Source organism: Rattus norvegicus, chromosome 4 (genome assembly GCF_021556685.1).
Source record: "Rattus norvegicus strain SHRSP/BbbUtx chromosome 4, alternate assembly SHRSP_T2T, whole genome shotgun sequence".
NCBI lineage: Eukaryota > Metazoa > Chordata > Mammalia > Rodentia > Muridae > Rattus > Rattus norvegicus.
This window is the reverse complement of record NC_141537.1, coordinates 20,364,720-20,388,656: the sequence shown is the minus strand read 5'-3', so window position 1 is coordinate 20,388,656 and position 23,937 is coordinate 20,364,720.

Below are 23,937 nucleotides of genomic sequence, written 5' to 3'. Positions count from 1 at the left end.
TGCTTCCCTAAGTGTGTTCATGTCTTTCTTGAAGTCCTCCAGCATCATGATCAAATATGATTTTGTAACTAGATCTTGCTTTTCTGGTGTGTTTGGATATTCCATGTTTGTTTTGGTGGGAGAATTGGGCTCCGATGATGGCATGTAGTCTTGGTTTCTGTTGCTTGGGTTCCTGCGCTTGCCTCTCACCATCAGATTATCTCTAGTGTTACTTTGTTCTGCTATTTCTGACAGTGGCTAGACTGTCCTATAAGCCTGTGTGAAAGGAGTGCTGTAGACCTGTTTTCCTCTCTTTCAGTCAGTTATGGGGACAGAGTGTTCTGCTTTCTGGCGTGTAGTTTTTCCTCTCTACAGGTCTTCAGCTGTTCCTGTGGGCCTGTGTCTTGAGTTCACCAGGCAGCTTTCTGTGGTCCCGAGGCTCAGGTTCGCTCGTGGGGTGCTCCCCACGGGCTCTCTGCAGCGGCAGCAACCAGGAAGACCTGTGCCGCCCCTTCCGGGAGCTTCAGTGCACCAGGGTTCCAGATGGTCTTTGGCTTTTTCCTCTGGCGTCCGAGATGTGTGTGCAGGGAGCAGTCACTTCTGGTTTCCCAGGCTTGTCTGCCTCTCTGAAGGTTTAGCTCTCCCTCCCACGGGATTTGGGTGCAGAGAACTGTTTATCCGGTCTCAAGATTTTCTTTTCAATTCAAGGCACGGGTCTACATCAGAAAGTTAAAAGCACCAAGTATCATTTTCTTTCTGGCCTCCAGAAATTTCAATTTCAGTGAGGATCTCACGATGCAAAGAGCACGCTGAAGTGTGCTGCCGTTAGCTCTAAAATATCATATCAAAGGGACGCATAGGAAAGGATCGGTAACCCGGCTTTAGAGCGATGAGGGAACTTGGAGTGAAGAAGAAAAAAAAAAAAAACAGAGAGCCTGTTCAAGATCGAGTCAACAGTCAAAATTTCTGAAGAAAGTACAACTTGGACTGAGGAAGTGGGAAGGAATTTGGGGGAGGGACAAGCAGAGGATTCCAATGTGGTCTACTCCTCATTGTAAATGTGAGGACCGGGGTGGGGGGGGGAACAGGAGGGGGGGGCGCTAAACATGAGAAGCAGGCATGGATATGTCTGCGATGTTTGAGGGGAAAGTAAACTCTTCTATCTTCTTGTTCTGACCAGCTTCCCACAATGTACATCCGGGTCTTAGAGTTACAGAGCAGTTCTGGTAACTTCTGGCAAGTGTTTGAGCTGAAACTGGCTCGGTCTTAAATGTGAAAGAAACGAGTCCATAACCACAATATTTAATCCAGATATTGTCAAACAGTCGTGTGCTCCCTTGACTTGAGGGATCGCTTTGGCATCCAAGGTCTATCCCATCTATAACCCCGCAAAGAATTGATTTTGAATCAGAAGCACTTTAGGCAAATTGTGAAGCTATGAGCCACTCTTAACGCTGAGAGATGCCAGAATGTGATACACTGAGAAGTCGGTAGTATTTCAGAGCTCTGACAAGGGGCACGGACAGTCTTGGCAGCAAATACACCAGACTGTTGGCCCAGAGCGCCTAGCTGCGCAGTCTGTGACCAGTGTACTCCCCCGTCTTTCTGTTTTCTCTCCTCCCCCAACAAATACCTTCCCCCAGGCAAGGACTTTCCAGAATAGTTTTCTATTTTAAAACTCAGAATAACTGCTGTACCTCCTCTTAAAAGGAGTATAGAGAGCTGGACGTCGTGGCTCATGCCTATAACTTAAGCACTCTGGAGGCAGAAGCAGGAGGATCTCAAGTCTGACTTCAAGGTCAGCCTAAGCTGTGGAGTGAGACTCTGTCCAAAAAAGGGGTTAAAATAAAAATAAATATTAGCAACAAAGCTGGATCTGAAAGAGGTATAAAATGATTGTTCTCTGGTGAAAATGGCATCCACTATTTGCCTTTCTCTTCACTTTTACTTTTAAAAGTATCTATTTTTTAAGATTTATTTATTTATTATGTATACTGTGTACTGTCTGCATGTACACCTGCAGGCCAAAAGAGGATCTCATTACAGATAGTTGTGAGCCACAATGTGTTTTGCTGGGAATTGGACTCAGGACCTCTGGAAGAGCAGCCAGTCTTCCTAACCTCTGAGCCTTCTCTCCAGCCCAAATTTTCTCTTCCTTTTAAAAAAATGTTTGAATAATTCTTTGTGATTTTCGCATCTTGCACCTAAGTCCCACTCATCCCCCAGTTCCCTCATACCTGCCGTCTACCCTCCGGCCTTTGCGACCCACTCACCCCCAAATAAAAAGCACACAATCAAACCAAAAACAAGCAAGCAGAGCAAAGCAGGAACCATCGAAAGCGTCTCAGTATAGAAGCTGTAGCATGTCACAGCGTGTCCCTCAGTGTACCACTCTGTCCACACAACTTGCAGATGTTCATGGAGATAAGTCATTGTTCTGTCTTGAGGTCTCTGGCTTCTGTGACACCATCAACATCGAATCCTCAGCAGGACTCCTGTTGTTACCCTGTATCATGGGGATACGGTGGCTTTGTTCTGTCACCACTGTTAAGCTCTCCAAGTTCTCCTCCTTCCCCCCAATAGCAAGGAAGCATCCTCCTCTTTCTTTCAGTAATAACACCTTGCCACTTTTTTTCTAGTTTATGTGGCATTCATTCTAGCTGTTTCCCAGGATGAGCACATGACTTTGAGCTAATTGATCTGAGAAGCGAGTTTTGTTGGTTTCTGTGGTGAATTGTTATGGTTAGTTTGTGGCATTGTTTGTATGTGCACATTTGTACAGGTAAGTTGCCGTGTGTACAAAGGTCAGCGAAAACATCCTTGACACAATTCTTTCTTTCCACTGGGGATCCTGGGGATCGAACTCAGTTCATCAATTTTGCATGCAAACACTCTGTGTTAGATTCCGAATCATTTAGGTGGCCCAGACTTGGGGCTTTGCATAGCCCACATGAGAATTAAGTTATTTCTTTCCTTTTATTTCCCAGTAGACACAAGTCAGGTGACCTACATATGATGGTGAACAGAGTCAGGTCTGAAGATAAAGTCCAGGACAGAAAAAGAGAAAGAGACTGGCACTCTTCCAAATGGTACAAAGACAATGCGAACCACTGGTATTTTCAGTTATGTGCATCTGAAATTTTGTGTCAGGTCTGAGTCCTTTCCAACTAAATACATCATCAGATACTCTACGTTTGTCTAAATTATTAGTTGGACTTCTTCATCAAACCCATACCAAACCTTGGAAGATGCCCTACCTGCAGAGAGAGTCCTCACTTCAGGGTGCTACACTGGGCCCTTTTGTTACCCTAAAACATCTTCCTCCATCATCACACAGCCTGACTTAATCTTTGTAGTTGCTAAATAGCCACTTATGTGACTATAGGGCTCTCTGAACTGCTTTGCAAATAGTATAATTAACAAGCCTGTGAGGGAGAGGCTGCTTGCACCCTCATTTTGTAGGCCACCTAACTTTTCTGCTGTCACAGCTGGTGAGAGGGGAGGGAGAGGAAAGGAAGCACCCAGTCCCTACTTCCTCTTAAGGCATGCCTACCAAGGCACCCAGAGTCTAACAAATGACCAGACTTAGAGAATATGAATTTTGTCTGAATTGCTTGTCAGTGTTTTAGAGCTTTACCGGGGATGCTAACATGTACATTACATTGGAAAAAGCGCCGATCATACAAAAGACCAACACTTATCTTCACATCCCCAACTCAACTCTCTTTAAGGCCTCTTTGGCTTCTGCATTATGCTCACTAGAAAGAAATGAATACTTCTACAGATTCATTGCGGAAATCCATTTTGCTATACATTTAAGTTATAGAAGGCATTTGCTGAGACGAGAGTTGGCACCATGGCTCATGAAACCATGAATAATATAAGAAATGGGTTGTAATATAAACAAGGGTATTTAAATTCAAATAACTGCGAATGACTCAATCGTAGCTCCTTATTCTCGATAAACCATGAGAAAATGAGAAAAGAACGCTCCATAACTTCTACATCCCTCAGATAAACTTAGTAAGGTGAAATCGTTCCTTTACATACTGTCTGTCTCCAAGAAGTGTATACGACTTCGAACTTGGTTCTTTAACTTGTCTCAACTAGCTGCTCCTCCTTCGCTCCCTGATCTCTTGTTACCCTTCATCCCAGAAGTCGTGTCTAGCTGATGTTCCCAGATCCATCTTGCTTTTAGAGGCTTGAGTGGGCAAAAACCAACACAAAGATGTAATAATATCCTAACCGTTACGGGGGAAACACTGCTTTTAAATTTTGAAACATTTTAAAAATGCATTTCTTTCTCCTCAGGCGCTGCTGTCCTTTGTGTCCAGAAGGAACCAGATCACTGCACTCCGTGCTCCCTATCTCTTTCCATTCTGATTTACAAAATGCCTTTCTCTGTTACCATTCCTGGGATGAGTAAACTCAGAGACGTGTGTGCTCCAGCTATAGCAAATGAACATCTAAGCTATCATTTTGTATTTTCCTTGGGGACAATTAAAGGCCTTCTCCCTGAAATCTCAAAATAGGTTTAAGTACTTTAAAAAGAAGAGGTACTCTATGATCACTGACTTCGTTTGAAGTTCTCATAAATATGATGATAGCATCTGTTTCTACTGCCTTCATGGGATTTTTTATTTGAGTTGTCGTCATGTCCATCTTGTTGTGCTCTGGAAAACAAGAGCTTTCCTCTAAATAAAGTTTTGAAAATGCTACATTCAGCATAGCCCAAAAAGCATTCGGCTCTCCCCGTACTTTCTCTAGGCTTTCTACAAATTAATTTTCTCTAAATATATACATTTCAACACGTATAACATTGAGTTATTAAAATTGTAAATATAGGAAATTAAAAAAACCCACTTTCCAATTCCGTTGTTTTAACTTAGAAAGACGAGGAAAGATCAACTAAACTCTTCCTTCATCATCAGAGAAAGGAAAGTAGCATCCCTCCATTTCATCAGCAATACGTGAATCTAGACTTAATACGTAGGTTTTATGTCCCACCAGAACAATAAGAATGAGTCGTTCCCCTGAGTCTGGAACAATCCAATGACGGTAGGTATTTTTGACTCTTGACAAGGAACAGAATTGTATTAATATGTGCTTTTGATTAAATGGAAGGCCTTGCTTCCCAGAAGGATAATTCCACATAACAAAGGCCAGTGGTAGACCACACAGTGGTGGATATTTTTAATTTTATTTTTCTTGAATATTTCATGTATTTACATTTCAAATGTTATCTATCCCCTTTCCCCCTCTATCATACTCCCTGCCCCCCCTGCTTCTATGAGCATGCTCCCACTCCCACCCACCCATTCCCACCTCAATGCCTTGGCATCTCCCTACATTGGGGAAATGTGTTCAGTCCAATGGTTAGCTGCAGGCATCCTCATCTCTATCAATAGGACTCTGGAAAGAGCCTCTCAGGAGACACCCATATCTGGCTCCTGTCAGCAAGCACTTTGTGGCATCAGCAATAGTGACTGGGTTTGATGACTGCATATGGGATGGATCCCCAGGTAGGGCAGTCTCTGGATGACCTTTTCTTCAGTCCCTGTTCTACTCTTTGTCCCTGTATTTCCTCTCACCAGTATTTTGTTCTCCCTTCTAAGAAGGAATGAAGCATCCACATTTTGATCTTCCTTCTTCTTCAGCTTCATATAACTTGTGAATTTTTTCTTAGGTATCCCAAGCTTTTGGGCTAACTCTACTACCTGAGGACCCAGCTATACCTCTCCTGGGCACTCGATGGACCCAAAAGATGCTCCATCGTATAACAAAGACACGTGCTCCACTATGTTCATAGCAGCCTTATTTCTAATAGCCAGAAGCTGGAAAGAACCCAGATGCCCTTCAACATAGGAATGGATACAGAAAACGTGGTACATCTACACAATGGAGTACTACTCAGTTATTAAAAACAATTACTTCATGAAATTCTTAGGCAAATGGATGGAACAGTGCTGAATGGGTTCCTTGATGGACTGTTTACTGTGCTGTATGATGTTGTACTGAGGCACCAATCCGTGGTTTTCCACAAGTTTTTGGTTTGCACTAGAGGGAGCAAACTCAAGGATCAAATGCCTTCTGTGAACCAGTTTCTTTACTCTGAAATGACAACTTAGTTACTCTTTCTCTAAGGTTATAAAGGTGCTCAACTTTCCTTTGTCTTTGTGGTCAGAAATTGCTAGCATTTCCACCTAATATCTGCAAACCGTCCATTTCCCCCTGGAACCCCATTCTCCTGACTTGACATTCTTTCATGGAGTAGAATCACTTGTGGTTATAAATGCCAAGAATATTGATAATTTGGAAAATATACCAATAAAGTGAGAAATTTACCTCCCTACAATTTACGTGGTGTGTACAGCCAATCTCAGATTATTGAAAAACAAATGAAGTCTGTCATATTTCCCTTACAGAGGCTGACCTCTTCTGCAGGCTTCTATGCAGCTAATCATTATTCCTGAGGTTTTACTGCACACAAGGCTCTGAATGGCTGGCATACAGTGACAGATGACTCATTTTTATTACAGTCTGTTCTCCTGTAAGTCCAAAGGTTCTCCTCTCAGTAGACACTCTAAATATGGTGATCCGAGTCTGTCTCCAGTCTGTCCCCAAACAGTCCCATTTCTCTACTTATGTTGTGTTATACTCTCCCTTGTACTTTAAATAAAAATCTGACTGTTTATTTCCCCTTCGTCCTTAATGACATCAGTCATTATCACAAAGAAAGTGAAATTACCATAATTTGCTTTCTTATTTATGTTATCAGATATAAAAATTCATAGTCTGAAATCATTGTTTACCCCCCTCTAAACATTCTAAGTATTAGCATTTATGTAACTACAATAAAATGATGGTAACAAGGAAATTAACACTGACTGAGTACTGTATTTGAGAGCACAACCCTTTTCAAATTTTGATGATTTTCCCACTGAGGGCCTTTTCCTAGTTCAGGAATTACATCATGCATTCTGCTATAATTATTCTGTGGCTTTCATTTCCACCATGACTTTATGTCAGTTTTTAAATGGTAACAGCAAGATATTTCATAGACTACATTTCAGCTTTCCATTTATGTGGTACTTTAGTGGTTAAATTGTTCTGTTTATTCGTAACAATAATGCAAGAGAGGAGACATAGTTTCTTATTGCATGATTTTAGAATATGTTGACAGACACAAATCAGAGACAACATTTGTACTCTCCTACTTAGCAGAACTACAGGGTTGATTTTTTCTATTTTATATAAAGAATTATTTATAATATTCTACCTTTTGTTAGCTTTAAAAATCGGTGTTTCACAACAGTCTCTTTGGAGGAAAATGTCTATGTGGACACTAATCACAATTACAAATTAAATGTACCTGGATCCACCAGTGTGGCCAGCTTTGATGGTAGAAACTCTGTGTAGTGAACTTCCCATGAAATACATCCTCCAATGCCTACAGAGGACACTTTTCCAGTCTGCCTTCAGTACATGCACAGCAGCAAAGAGTAAATGAGTGAAATAATTAAATTTTTACTCAGCATTTCAGTCTGTATTTGGGATAGATACTAGTGGAGAATGGTTTCCTCCTAAAATCCAATAATGTGCCCAGTCAAGTCACGGAGAATGGCCTTGTCAGGCATCAGTGGGAGGAAAGGCCCTTGGTCCTGTCAAGGCTTGATGCCCCAGTGAATGTCAGGGCAGGGAGGTGGGAGGGAGTGGGTGGGTAGCAGGGAGTTGGGGAACACCCTCATAAAAGCAGGGAGAGAGGGGATGGTATAGCAAGTTTCTGGAGGGGAAACCAAGAAAAAGGATAGCATTTGAAATGTGAATTTAAAAAATCCAATAAAAGAAAAAGAAAATAAACTTGGACTTCTTCAAAAAGGAAACTGTTTATTTACTCTTGAAAAACTTCCTCCTTTTTCCCCCAGATAGAAGGCTTTCAGAACCTCCCTCTTTCCCCTCCCCTTCCTAAAGGACAGTGGTCATCAATAGCAATGGCAGTTGTGGCTAAGCAACAACAAAACCATGAGGGAGAGAGGAAGGGAGGGAGGGAGGGAGGGAGGGAGGGAGGGAGAGAGAGAGAGAGAGAGAGAGAGAGAGAGAGAGAGAGAGAGAGAGAGAGAGAGAGAAGACTGTGCCTCTGCTTGGTTCTCAGAACTGTACAGGCTCTGAGAAATTTCTCTGGTAATCAACTACAGAAATGAGTCCAAAAAGTATTATCTTTGAAAATCCTTCTTTTGAAAAAATGGGATTCTTTGTGTTTTCTGATCCATTGAATTCGTTCACATTCTGGAGACGATTACAAAAGAAATACCAGGTTGTGTGCAATTCAGTTGTTGACTCAACAATGATCAACTCATCTTAGCTGCTAACCATGACACTAACTCAATGCTACATTAATTACATTTGTATATTCAGGTGTTGGAGTTTCAGTATTTATTCTTTTTAAGGAGCTGCACTTCATATTGGAGAAAGGCAGTTGGCAAAGTGTTGGTTGTGCAAGCACAAGCTGAACCATGAACCCATGCAAGCACCCTGAACCCATGTAGAGAGCAACGTTACCCTGGGGCTCCCTGGCTTGCCAGTCAAGCCTTATCAATGAGCCATATATCCCAATGAAAGATCCTGTCTCACCAAAACCAAGTGAAAAGTTCCCAAATAACAATACCCATGGTGACTTCTGGTTTCCCCAGTCATCTTCAACATACATGCACACAGGTATGCACCCAAATATACAGGAACACACATAGACATACACAAACACGCACAAAGTATAAACTAGAAAATGAACTGAGCTCAAAACATGTGACTACTTACAAAATGCTGCTTAGTTAACTTGAGGTTTTAAGTATTTAAAAGGAGAAAATAGAAATTTTTAACCAAACATTCATAGAAAATATGTCTCATTTGAAAATATGTTTTATTTGAACATAAATTTGAAAGAGAATGTAGATTGCTTTTTAGGAAGATGCGATCAAAGGAGAGAATGTTTATGTAGCGGAGATCCGTCACTGTGACACATACTCTATTTGTCACACACCTGAGAAAATCTAACCTCACAGGCAGGTACATAGAGATTCATCTGTATGGTCCCTTCAGTCTGATTCTGTCCTTCATGTCTCAGACCCATGTACATGGAGGATGATAGACATGGGCAAATATAGAACTCCTTGAAAATATAAATATTGTATTTTTTAGATTTTAAAGCACACTTTTCTGTTATGCCAAAATGAATATAGCAAATTCTCTAATAATTTCATTTAGCTGACTTTATACCAAAAGTGACATGATGTGAAAGTTGGGGCCATATGTTCATGGCATGGCATAATCTGATCAGAATAAAATAGTAGAGGGTTCTGGTTCATCACAACTTAATTACACATTCTTATTAGTACAGAGATTCGTAGGCTTCCAGTCGTATATTTTATCTGATTTTTAATTAGTTTCAATAAGCCAGATGACAACGTTTGGCATGATCTTGTAGGCATTGCACAAAAAATGTAGTTATAAACGGAGTCAGCTACCAGTTAGCAGTAGTAACAGTTATTACATTACACATATTTTATCTTATGACATGTTAAACATTTTGTCTTGGGTTTCTATTTGTCACACAGCTTTAAATTTGCATACTAAGTTGATCATAGAACTTTACATTTAGAAGTGATTTAAATTCCTTGAAACCAAGTAGCTTGTTTACTATATTAACAGTTATCACTGATGTGTATTGAAAGAATTCAATGAAAAATATCTTCCCTTTTTGCTTATAGATTATATATTCGTTTTCCCTTTTTGTAAGGTATAGGAGTAATGTTTGTTGTTGCTGTTGCTGTTGTTGTTGTTTGGTTTTTGTTTGGGGGGGTTGTTTTGTTTTTGTCTTTTTCATCTAGTTATTTTGCCGAATGTAAATCCACATACTCCGTAACAGGCTAAAATATCTCTGACCTTTATTACTCAAGCTTCCCCCTTCCCCGTTTATTAGTGAGCTCTGTGAGCTATTATTCATAAATCATTATTTCTGACGCCATTCTCTGAGGTGTGAGCATCTGCTAGCTGCTAACAGAGGGTGCAGCTGTTGTTCAGGGACCAGCTATGTTGTGTTGCCAAGCAACCACTGCAAACCACATCCCAGGGCAGGTTGCTTGCCCAGGCGCACCTGCCTGCCGACCCAGCTATTTATTTAATTAAAAATCTGTTCCTGCACAACAGCTTGGCCAGAAAGGCAACAGCGGCAATCGATTCCAACTATATTAAATGACCTACCCACATTGTTTCATTGACTACCCTTTGCAAAGCAAAGGTGTCTCTGGCCACTGCCGCTCGCTCTTAATGACTTTGCAAGAAGTACGTAAGATCAAACTGCTGCGGGTGGATTCTATTTGCATTCAGGGGTGCTGAAAAACAATCTGTCAGGAATGGCACTGCGTCTAATACAATGTTCCCAAAATAAAATGTCTCATCAACAAGAGAGCTTCCACCAGGATAACACTGCAGTTGTACGTCGTGGAAAGGGGAATTTAAAATATGTATGTACTGGTCATTGAGAGTTATATTTTCGTAGTCCGAGTTGCTTTGTTTTTCCTGTCAGTTAGGAAAAAAATAATTGATCACATTAGGTGCATTAGAGTTCACTCTTACGTCACTCTGGTGTCATTCTGTCCTTCCTGTTTAAAAAATTGACAGAGTTCCTTTATGTCAACTATATTTTATGATAAATAAAACTGTCAGGAATAATACCCGTCACTGAAATTTTTTTCAAAACTGAGTGAATTGGCAATGCCTGTTTATCTGACAATGGCACTCTGTCCTCTGAAGTGCCTTTTAGGACAGAGCACACACACACACACACACACACACACACACACACACACACACACAGAGAGAGAGAGAGAGAGAGGGGGGGAGAGAGAGATTTTGAGGAGCAACTCCGTCTTATAAGACTTTTGAGAGCAAAACCAACAAGTTTTGCTTGCACCTACATCGTAGTTTAATCTTTTAATGTTTGAGATGAGGACTTCATGCTGGGACTCCAGGTGTAAAATATTCTTTCCTACTTTTTAATGGCAGCTTTAAAGCTAACAAGGGTCTTTATTAACAATTCAGCGTGATGTTTGTAATGTCATCAATAAGAGCATAAATTATTATTTAAAATCCTAGAATTAATTTACTTTGTATGGAATAAAAACTACCTTGCCAATGAAAGCTTGGTTCCCAAAAACGTGCTCAATAAAAATGACAATAATTTTACATGAAGTAAGGCTCAAATTTAAAGGACATAACCAAATTTTTAGAACAATGTTCACATATATACCTACTGATATGAATGAATCCAAAGTGCCTTAACACTGTAATCATAAAATGGAAATTAAGTTAAAATTGCCATCTACCAGCATACTAGTATTCTTCCTGGTTTCATGTATTTCTCACTTCTGAACGAAATTTAGATATTTCAGTTTTCTATGCTTTGTTATGCTGTATTTATATTTATATTACATTTGTCTTGTTGAGGTTGATATTATTTCTATTGATCATCAATAATGTTTAAAGGCCTGATAATATAGCTCAGGGGTGTAGTGCCAGCCCAGCATGTGCAAGATCATGGGTTCAATCCTCACTCCACAGAAACAGACTAAAATAAATAAAGCTTAACTTTAGTAGCTATCCTTATTTCTTTTCCCTTCCAAGAAAATACCACATATCCGGAATCCTTTTTTGGTTTTATGTGATGATTTGGATAAGAATGACCCCCTTCCTAGACTGGTAGATTTGAACAGTTGGTCACCAGGGAGCAGCACTGTTAGGAATGTGGCCATGTTGGAGAAAATGTGTCACTGGGGTCTCAGATACTCAAGCCAGGCTCAGTGTACCTCTCTCTTCCTGATACCTGTGATCCAAATGTAGAACTCTTGGCTCCTTCTCCATGTATGCCTATATGTCACCATATTTCCTGCCATGATGATAATGGACTAAACCTCTGAATTGTAGCCAGCCCTAACTAAATGTTTGCCTTTATAAGAGTTGCCGTGACATTGGTATCTCTTCACAGCAGCAGAAACATTAAGACAGTGTGTTTGGTGGCTCAGGGTCACCTTAAGTTGGTAACTGTTATAGTTTCTTATCCATATGACTCCTTAAAATAAAAAGCAGTATTTAGTAATTATTTTATTTCTTTTTACATTTGAACACACCAGTGACAAGATGCATAAAGTACATGAAAAATGTAATTCTTTTACCAAGTTTTCAGTTTTTGTCTTTTTGCATCAACTAATTCTTTAAAGCTTGGCTAACCTCTTGTCCCTTGTCAGTGTCATGTCTTTTGCAGTACATGACCACCCTATCTGTACACTGATTCCTTGAAATATAAGTTGAAGATTACATTGTGCATCCATCCTTTCAACAGCTTTTAAGTCCGAGATGGTACTAAGCTTAAGTGGTAGGTTTTTTCCTATTAGCAAAGGTTTAAAAAGCTACAGTAGGACGTATTCATTCATTATGGGATCAGAGTAAAAAGAAAAAGTATCAGTAGTGAATATAAATGACAAGTTACATAAAGAAGTTGCATTTCATGCCTGGAAGTAGTGATTAACTCTTCTTCTAAAGTACCTATTTACCCAAGAAAAGTAACCTAGGTGATCTCTACAAGTGCTTCGTATTTTAGTTTCCCATACCAGATCTCTAAATCTCTCCCAAACACTCTCCTTCATCTCAATTTTATCCTCTTACCTCTAGATGTTTCCTCTAGAATACATGGAATTCATTTTGATATATTTTATGAAATAGGCTGAGTTTATGAAAAATTAAATGGTTCATAATTAACATCTGGTATCATTATTGTTACCATATGATTAGGTTTTCCTAATAGTCTCTTTCTTATTCTTACTGTCTTCACTGAGTCTGTATTAGTGAGGTGAAGGTCCTTCTTGCCCTGCTCGCCCTCCCCCATCTCTCTGTCTCTCTCTCCCTCTCCATCCCCCTTCCTTCCCTCCTCCTCTCTGTGTGTGTGTGTGTGTGTGTGTGTGTGTGTGTGTGTGTGTGTGTTGGAAAGAAGTGGAGAAACTCTTTGAGCATCTTCCTAAATTATTCTCTACCTTCATGTTTTTAAGACAAGGTCTCCTTGAACCTGGGGTGCAACAGCTTAGCTCTCTAGACTAGCTCAACAGCAAACCCTGTCTTTGCACACCCCCAACCCTCAGCCATGGGATTCTCATGAGCGCACACTGTCTGTATCTGCCCTACCCCCGCGTGGGTACATGGCATCTAACTTAGATCTTCTTCCTTACATAGCAAGCATTTACGGACTAAGCTGTCTCCACAGCTCCATAACAGAGTTCCTTCTTCAGTTATTTATGTAGTTGGTGTGAGTAGAGTGCTTGCACGTGTACAAGTCAGAGGACAATTGCGGAAACCAATTCTCTTTTCATCACACAGACTCTGGGGATGAAACTATCTGGCTTGACAGAAAGGATCTTTCCAACTGAACCATCTTACCTGCCAAGGTACAATGCTCTCAAACACACAGGTCAAGTTACATGCCTGACAAAATTTCCTATGGCTTCTGTTTATGAAGTATAAACCTTACTGTTGAATACCTGAATTTCAAAGGAAAAGTCTTCACTGAATGCTGATTCTAATTATTTCACTCTGGGCAAGGCAATGGTGGCACATGCCTTCAATCGCAGCACTCAGGTGGCAGAGGCAGGTGGATCTCTGTGAGTTCAAGACCAGCCTGGTCCACAGCCCAAGTTACACAGAGAAACTCTGTTTCAAAACAAAAACCAACCAAACCAAACAAAAAACAACAACAAAAAGACAAAAACAAGAACAGCAAAAGCCACCTCCTTCTTGAAATTTAATCCAGTCCCACCAATTATAATTTAACATGTCACTCTTTCTGTATCTTTCTTGACATGTTCTTTCACCTGACAAGCCACTGACCACAATTGCTAGATGCTGTACCGTCTTCACCAATCTGGGACTGTGGCCAATTTCATCCTCCTTAATCCTCCTTCTTCTCACTCACCTAGTCTCCATTCCTGTAACTAGCAGTCTACGAGGTGTAACATCTCAGATGAAATAGACACATTTTTATGTAAAAGAACAAGGGTAGAATGGTGCTCACTGATAAGAATGACTTCATTATTTTCAGAGTATAATATTTTCTAAACCTATGCAATTACTAAAATATTAGGAAGTTATTATTAAAATGAGATAGCTCAAGAATGAAAGCTTCCCAGTGGTTCTGATGATAAGCCAGGTTTAGCCATCTTTGAGTAGAGAGACCCGAGAGAATAAAGATTAATATTCTATAAACATGCAAGGATTAGTGTCTTATCATATTTCCCTATCCCACATAGTCTAGAAATAATGCTCTTTTCACATAATATATAAAATACACTTGCAGGAGATTATCTTCCCTATGTAGATGGCAGGGTTTTGTTTTGGATCTGCAACTGGAGGGCTAGCACCAGAAAAGTTCCTATCTGCAACTCCCTGGCCCCATCCTCAAGAAGCAAGTCCCAAGGTACCACTCCTTTATCATTCTTCCCAACGAACAGGATCAAGTAGTGATTTATTGCCAGCCCATGCAGAAGACAGGGTGTTAGGAGATTTATAGGGTGAAGAAGTTTCAGAAGATAAAAGAGAGAGGAGGCAGCAGAGCATGGAGCTCTCTGCCCTCTGCTGCCTTTCTTCCCAACAGGGACCAGCCTGAGATTTTAGATAATCTACACTCAAGTCTCCAGCATGCTGTGCGCGGAGTGCGTGATGGTGATTCACATCCCTTAGCACTTAAAGTTTAAAATCCAAAAACCATAAAACAAAAACAAAACCAACGCCTCTTTGATTGGTATTACTTGGTACTTACCAGGTGCTTGTGGCGCCAACGATAGTATGCTTTGATACAGAGTCTACCAAAGTGTCAGAAAGATAAACATTAGGGAGTGTGTCTGTGAGTGTGTAAGATAACCTCTTCAAGCCTTTCATAACATATAGAGATGCTAGTTAATACAATAGTATAGTATATATGTTATGTATTATATACATATAATATATGTAAATATATTAGATTGTCTTGTGATCATGTGGGGATGCAACTCCTTGCTTTTATCAACTTTTGACCCTGGAACATGGACAGTCCTATGGTCTAAGCTTGCATTTCTTCTACAGCGAAGAAAATACTGTATGATCATTCCCCTGGCATGGAGTTGTTAAGTCTCCCGTCCTTTGTTCTTACAGTGTTCACACACTACCTGGAGTTTTTAGCAAGTACCACTCAGCAAATGACAGCCGCAGTGCAAGCTCAGTTTGATTGAAAGGTAGACTGTATAGAAATGACCGAAATGACCGAAATGCGAGTCTGTGTTTGTACATGACTACATCAAAAGTGGACTTATGCTGTGCTAAAGAAAGCTGTTCAACTCACAAATCATCCTCAGACGTCCTTTGCTTTTTCATGTATCCCTGTGGATAAGAATTGATTCCGGCCATTTCCCATGCTACTTAAAAAACAAACAAAGAAACATCTCAAAGAAGAGGCCTCAAAGAGAAACTTGAGATGGGTGAGATCTTCTTCAAGCTGTCGTAAAGTATATTTATACAAATGACTCAAAGGAAGGTATTGGCAATGAAAGCCTGTACTCTATTGTAAAGACCTCAGGGTAAATAAATGAAAATATGGTATTAGGAATCTTTCTCATCTTATGGCATTGTGTATCTAATGTAAAACCACTAAGAAAAGAATACTTGTAACCTGATGGCCTTGCAATGACAGGCTAGAGATGGAGGATGGAGACTTTTACTTCTGGTGCACTATTATTCCCACACACCGGGAAGGTGCTACTTCATTCTGTCTTCTGAATACGTGACACTCTCTTTTCTGAGACGGTTTATTGTATAGTTTCAAACACTGCAACTTCTATTTATTTTAGAACTTCCCAAGCGTTCATTTTGGTGGCTTTTGTTTGTGTTTTGTCCATTTCTGCCCTTCCCAGCCCCTAATAAATATTAACTGATTTAAACAAATTTAGCAAAGTAAATCCTTCCCATCCCTAGAAATATGTGTGGGACAGCAGTGAGGTTGAGAGGTGTCCAAATTCAGAAAAATCTCATCTTGAGACCAGCAGGAGTAATGATCTATCCCTCCCTGCATACCTCGACGAAACCCCCACCTTCACCACTGTTAAGGTAGTCAGCCGACTGATAATCAAATTACAGGTTTCAGCGCCTGGACTTCCTCTTCATGAAGATGAAGCATTCTCAGGACCTCAGTGCTAACTGATAATGTACACTCATCCTGAAAACCCCCTACCCAATCCTCAAGGTTTCTAAGGTTTCTATATCCCTTATTATCCCTGAAAAAAAAAAAGAGAGCATAACCCTGAAAGTTGTCTTGGAGAAGGCTTATTTCTCCCCGGCACTCAACACAACCAAATTCCTGCCAACCCACCCCATGAGAACAAGCTTTGTTCCTTTCCTGCTGGCCCAGGGCACAATGGTACCTGAATACCCGAAAGGCAGAAGCACATCAGCCCATTCATATGGATACGACTTATCACCTAATCAGAGATTCTATGAATCCCACTATGAGAAATGAACTTTATTCCCAGTATAACCATTAGAGGACACCCAGTGAGTATCAATTTAGTCTCCTTGTTTCTACACCAAGAAAGCAGATCTATTGATAGCTGTAACATTGGATGCACCCTAGAGCTAAGGCTTGTGAGTTGCTGGAGTTTTATTTTTGACAAGCAAGATACGCCGTAGGGGGAAAAAAACGAAACATAAATTAACACGATTGCACAATCAACAAATGCTTCAGTGTTTGTCGAAAAGGGTATATCAGTATTAAGCCATTAAGATTGCTTTCAGTAGAATTGGTGGAATAAACAAAACACTAGATGGGAATTTCTTTACGCAAAGCCTCTTGGTAGGTTTATTTCAAGCATTCTACGATGACACTCACAGAGAAAACATACACTTGCTTACAAAAAGGGCTCTTGATCTTAATCCAGAGCAAGTGAAGGGCTGAGAATGACATATACAAGGGTGAAGTGGATATTCAAGGGTTTCAGCCACTCCCTACATGTTTCCTTCTCTTCCTGGCTGAGTGTAGTCTGATCTTCCTTTGGGAAATTCTATGCTCATTCCAAGTCTCAGAGGAGTGAGTTTTCTTCCTCTTCTTTAACATACCTATAAAGGTGTTCCTTTTGATTAACTAGGAAGGTATGGAGTTGGAAGAGCCTCCTCAGAGGAAGCCTGAGGGTTTGCTGAGACAGAGTACATAGGACATCAAACACAGAATATGAGCACCCAGGGTCCACCTTGTACTGAGAACTCTATGAACTCATTCAGGGGAAATGACTCTCCAGGCAGATCCCAAATAGGAACTCAACTCAAGCAAATCCTGCACAATTTCTCCTCTGTATTTTTTGCTCCTTTTTAGGCACTGGGGCCACACTCGGGGTTTAAACTCCCCGTATGAGCTAAACTCTAAACACAACCTCTACCCACAGACTTTGTAGACATTTAAGGCAGCAGCGTCATTTTCTTCTCAAGTCATTTTGATTTGAGTTTCTGTCACTTTTAAGCAAACAATATTCAAGTAGAACAAACTAAAAACTATATCAATATCTCATGTACTTCAATTTGGATATTCATTTCACTTCCTTACAAAGTGGTCACCAAAAAAAAAAAAAAAAAAGAAAGAAAGAAATCTATAATTTTTTTCAAAATCTTCCTCAAATCTATAAGCAGAAGTGAAAATAACCACATATTTCAAATAATTATGTTTATTCTCATGTATTTTATAATTTCAAATACACCCAAAAGTTGAAATAAAATAAGATGCTATTGTTTAGAACAGCACTGTCTAACACAACAGCACATAAGGTTAACTTTAAATCTGTTTAAATTGATTAAAATTAAATCAATTATAAAAATAAAAAATTAAAAACTGACTTCTTCAGTGTGACCACATTTTGGAGAATCAAAAGCATATGGTGAGGAACAACCATATGGACAGAGTTTATACAGAATATTTCCATCATGAAAAAGATCTGTGGTATAGCGTTGGCCAAGGCAACAGAATTCAATGAAAAGAAAAACAAAATGAATTCCTGGTCAAAGAGAGAAGCACTCACTGGGGATGTGTGAATGGAGTTGGAACCAACCAGACTGATTTTTAGACCTTAAACTTTTAGAAATGAAAGGAAATTCAGAGAACAGGGGCATAGAACCCAAGTTATCAGAGGGATTAAAACATCAGATGAAAGCTCTAAAAGGATTTACAGACGTGTGTGCTTTAGTGTTGGAAATGCTATTATATTTTAAGAAAATAGAGAAAAAGGTAGAAAACAAGATACATTGCCTTACTGCTTTTCATTTTTAAAAATTTGGTAAAGGAATATACGTGCTATAAACATATCTTCGAAGCACAACTAAAGAACGCCATGCTTTCAGGAATACCTGATTCCTTTTTGTTTTGTTTTTAAATTTATTGTTATAATTGTACAAATGTTGGAATACAATATGGTAAAATGAGAGATGTATAAAATATGTAATCACTAGTCAGTGTATACATTAATCAGATATATAAAATATGTAATAATTGATTATGTTTCCAAAAATATTTAAGTTTTTGATTAACACATGTGTTCAATGGCATGCAGTTGACATTTTAATATACATATGTATATACCATGAAAACATACCTATATTCTATAGGCTGAAAAAATGGAGTTGATCTCCAAGTCATTGCGTTGTGTTTGTAGATGGAGTCCATATTAATATAGATGATGTCCATATCATCGCATTGTGTTTGCATTCTTCTTTTCCAGGTAATCATGAAATATTAAGCTAGGTTGTTCTGAACTGTAGTTACCTCACTATTCTGTAAAATGCTAGAATAGATTACTTTCATCAGACTGAATTAGGTATCTTCCCTCTAGCCTTCTCCCAGACTCTAGAATCCCCTGTTCTAATCCACATGACCTTATATTTTTTTATTTTTCTTTTCTTTTTACTCTTTCGTAAGTATCCATGAAACCCCATGTAAAGGGGGGTGACATGCAGGTGTTGATTTCTTTTTCTGAAAAATGATACCCTAACTCTAAGCCCCAGATTCTTCTCAAAAGTTCCCACACACTTGAATTAAAAAATAAAAATTGATTCAACTAGGTGTAACACATACCTGGGACTGGATGTTTCACTTGATGGGGAAAAAGTATATCTGGAGCACAGTATCCTCTGTTATTTGTTGACCCTATCTAGATATCGTTCATATATGTGTATATTTTAAGAACCTTCTACAGTAGTAGGTTTCCATGATGCCACAAATGGCCTTTAGTGTTAGGGGTCCCTCACCGTATTTCTTCCCTTATTGCTTCTTTCTTCCACCTCCTTATTCAATCCTCTCACTCCTGCTACTCTATAACTATAGATAGATAGATAGATTAGATGATAAATAGATAGATGAGAGATAGATAGATGATAGATAAATATGAAGATATGTAGATAGAAAATAGATATAGATAGATATGAAATTTATATATTATATGTACTATTTCAAATGTCTATTATAAGATAGTTATATAGATATGTAGGTAGATAACAAATATAGATAAATATGAAATTTTCTATATATAGCAAAACTTATAAATAAGTTTCCCTGTAGCAGGATATAGAGCTCATTGGGTTGATACCAAGAGTGGGATATATGGATCTTAGGCTAATACCAAGGCTATCAGTTGATCTGATGATAAGGCCTTATTGATGAAGACAATACTTACATATCTCATTGAACATGGAAAAGTCGAATTGGTACATAACTACAGACTTTACCCCTACTGTCTAGTGTTTATGGTACTGGAAGGTACTCTTCATGCTACTAGAGGAGAAAGATAGCCATCAACCTCCAGTCTACAATGGTGGCCTGCCTGCATATTACACTGGTGCAATATTGGCACAGCATTGTGGGAATTACCATCTACTCTCTGATTATGTTTAAGGCCCACTTTACAAGATGGAGCCCATACCTGACCATTCAGATGGCCAAAAACCTGAGAGGAAATAGACCATGGACTTAGGAAAAAATAGAATACTATTATCCTGTTATAGGAACATAGCAATAAGATGACCCCTATGACATTCTGTTATACCCATAGATCAGTGACTCACTTAGCCATCATCAGAGAAGCTTCCTCTTAGAGTAGATGGGAACTAACACAAAGAAAGACAACTGGACAATGGTAGAGTGAGATACAAAGAGAAAGAGACTTTGAAACAGTCAGTCCTGAGTGGGATGCCTTCAGCAAACCCCTCTTCTAAGGAGAGCTAGGAAAAGGAGGAGGAGGAGAAGAGGAGGAGGAGGAAGAGGAGGAGAAAGAGGAGGAGGAGGAGGAGGAGGAAGAGGAAGAGGAAGAGGAGGAAGAGGAAGAGGAGGAGGAGGAGGAAGAGGAGGAGGAGGAAGAGGAGGAAGAGGAGGAGGAGGAAGAGGAGGAAGAGGAGGAGGAAGAGGAGGAGGAAGAGGAGGAGGAGGAAGAGGAGGAAGAGGAGGAGGAGGAAGAGGAAGAGGAGGAGGAGGAAGAGGAGGAGGAGGAAGAGGAGGAGGAAGAGGAGGATGAGGAAGAGGAAGAGGAGGAAGAGGAAGAGGAGAAAGAGGAGGAGTAGAAAGAGGAGGAGGAGGAAGAGGAGGAAGAGGAGGAGGAGGAAGAGGAGGAAGAGGAGGAGGAGGAGGAAGAGGAGGAGGAGGAGGAAGAGGAGGAAGAGGAGGAAGAGGAGGAAGAGGAGGAGGAAGAGGAGGAGGAGGAGGAAGAGGAGGAGGAGGAGGAGGAGGAATGATTACAAGAACCAGGGGGAATAAATGACTCCTGGAAAACAGAGACTTCCAGATCCAACAGTACTGATTCACACAGAGACTGCAAAGGATGCACAGGGCCTACAAAGATTCAAGCCAGATGGGCTGCTGATGTTGAGATGGAAAAGTGAGCGAGAGTTCCCAAATCTAAATAACATATTTCCAGTTGATCTCCATCCACTTGCAAGCAAAAATTAGGTTCTCTTCAATAGAATATTGTAGGCTCCATGCCCGGCACTAGATGGCCAACACAAAATAAAAATAAACTCAGTGATATCTTTGTAGAATTTCTGTTTCATTTTTCTGTTTTGGCTTTTGTTTTGTTTTGTTTCATTTTATGGTCCTTTGGTTGCAGATTATGGTGAGTGTGTATTGTAGTTTCTCTTTGTTGGTTTCTTTGTTTATTTTGGTTTATTTATTTTCTAAAGAGAGAAAAAGGGTATAGAGTGGGTGAGTGAGGAGACAGGAGGATCGGGAAAGTGTTGAGGGAGGGGAAACTATGATCAGGAGGCATGGTATAAAAATTATTTTCAATTAAAAATTTCAAAAAAGTAATTTGAAAATAACTAAAACAAACAAAACATAATGACTTTGTTTTGTGTTATAGATTTTTCTAAGAATGGATGGATGCAAAACTGTCTTTACAAAACTTTTCATTTTTAGTCCATGACCTGTAACTCCAATTGAAAATATGCTACGATACATTTACATTTGTGTGTAGTTATAGTTCATTTTCTGTTTTTGATCTCTGGAATGCTCAACTCTCTTTCCCTCAGTAGACATTTGTTTTGTTTTTCACGTTTTTGTTATGAACAATCCTCCTATCAAGTGCCTATACTTCTGCTTAACTTGGGCTATGGTGCATTCTTAGGACACAAACTCTTAATAAATTAGTATTTTCAACATAAGGAAAGTAACAACTTGCGAACTTGGTTTTCTAGTTTTCTAACCTGGTAGTGATTTATAAGTGTCCTGCAGCCTCTCATTCTTGCCAGTCTAGCAGGCTCCAGACTAATATGTCCACACTCAGCCAGGGCCTTTGTTTATTCAAGTTTGTCACAATTCTTGTTTTCTGGTTCATGCACTGCCTCCGAGTTTCATTTAACCATTTTTTCAAATTAGGTTATTTTTCCTTCTTTGTATTTTTTTGTTTATTTACAACATCCTAATTTATACTTTATTAAGTTTGTGTATAGAAAGTATAACCCAGACTATGGCTTTTCATTCCATTCTGTTTTACGCTTTCATGTATTATGATCTTATTAATAAACAATTTACAAGCAAGAACTAACACCCACTTTTGAAGTGTCTACATGTTCCTGTTGTCAGAACCATAGGCAAGGTGTGAACACTTCATCACCTCCAAAATGTCTGTTGCAATTTTAGTCAGTCACTTTATACTTGGCATCAAACAGCTAAGGTAGTGGACTCTGTATCATAGCTCATTGGTTGTCCTTTCTAGATCTCCATATAAACACCTACTCCATAATCTTTGTGTTAGGGATTTTTTCAACCAGCATAATGGAATTCATGATCTGTGCATAACAGTACATCATGTTACTGAGTCTTAGTTCCTTAAATAGATGTACCTCACTCCATGAACTCACCTCTTAGTGAATGTGGTTCCTTAAATGGATGTACCACACTCTACGAACTCACCTGATACTCTTTCCTTCTGGGTTTTTGACATTCATAACTAAAGGTGCTACGAATAGTACAAGTGTTTGTCTCCACTTCGGTTCCATTCCTTTGAATAACTATGTGGTGTCATTGCTAGGTCATGAGTACATTTAAGATTGGCTGTAAAGAGAAATGGCTGCAAGGAACTGTTTTGAATATACGTGATCTCACTTCACATGCCCCCGATCAGTGTATGAAAGATGCATTCCGGCCAAGTGTCTGAGATTTCCATTTTTCTCTGTGCCCACAGTGTACCATCAGTTGGTAGTTTCAGCTTTCAATTTTAGCCACTTTTGAAATTATTCTGCTTTAGAGTTGTGGTTCATTTTTTTCTGAGGTCTATCAACATTGAATATTTAAATTATTTGCCTTCTTAATGTTAAAACATAACAAGTTCTTTGCCTAACCTAGTGTCTAGTCCTTTACTAGATGGGTAAAGCATGAATATTTCTTCTTGGAATGTGCCTTCAAATCTTTAACAGTACTTTTTAAGAGCAAACATTTAGTGTGGGTACCCAGTGTTCACGTACAGTGTTGGCACTTGAACAGCTGAAACTAAAGTATCCTTTAAGTCAAGATATCGAGACTAGCTTGAAAAATGTATAGGAAAATTTTATCTCAGAAACAAAAAGAATTTAAAAAAATAAACTCAGTGTGGTGGGACATTCCTCTGATTTCATTACTTGAGATGCTGAGGCCCAGGAGCTAAACTCCCAAGTCCGGCTTGAGCCACATAACGAGACTCTGCTATAAGAAAAGTAAATAAAGACACTTCAAAAACCTGGCACACATGTAGCTTGGGCTGTGTAGACCTCCCTATGTAGACCAGGCTAACCATCAATTCACAGAGATCTCCTGCCTCTACCTTATGAGTGCTGGGATTAAACGTTTGCACTACTATGGTCAACCTTGCTATGTTTGATTTAGCAGGATGATTTTTAAGAATATTCTAATTTTTCCTTTAATTTGGCATTTTCTCTGAGTCTTTTTGGTAAATAGTGACACTTTTCCTAAATCAAATAAAAATTTCTAATTTTTATAGTACTTTAAGAAAAAACAACACACTGAAGCAGAAAGAGAAGTTCCTTGTATCTATGCAAATAGGTATTAAATGGACACAATGTAATACACACATATGAAATTCTCAGAAGAACGAATTTAAAGTAAAATGAAAATGTCATTTACAGAAAAATATAATAGATCAGATTATATAAAAATCTTTATAGCTAAAAAATAATTTTTTAAAAATTTAAAAAAAAAACCATATATCTGGGCATGGTGTGCACAATTTTAAGCCTAGCACTTCAGAAACAGAGGCAGAAGGATCTCTTTCACTTCCAGGGCAGTTTGTTCTGTACAGTAAGTTCCAGGGCAGTCAAAGCAGCATAATGAGATCCAGACATTGAAGAATGGGGCCTGGGAGTGAAATTTAA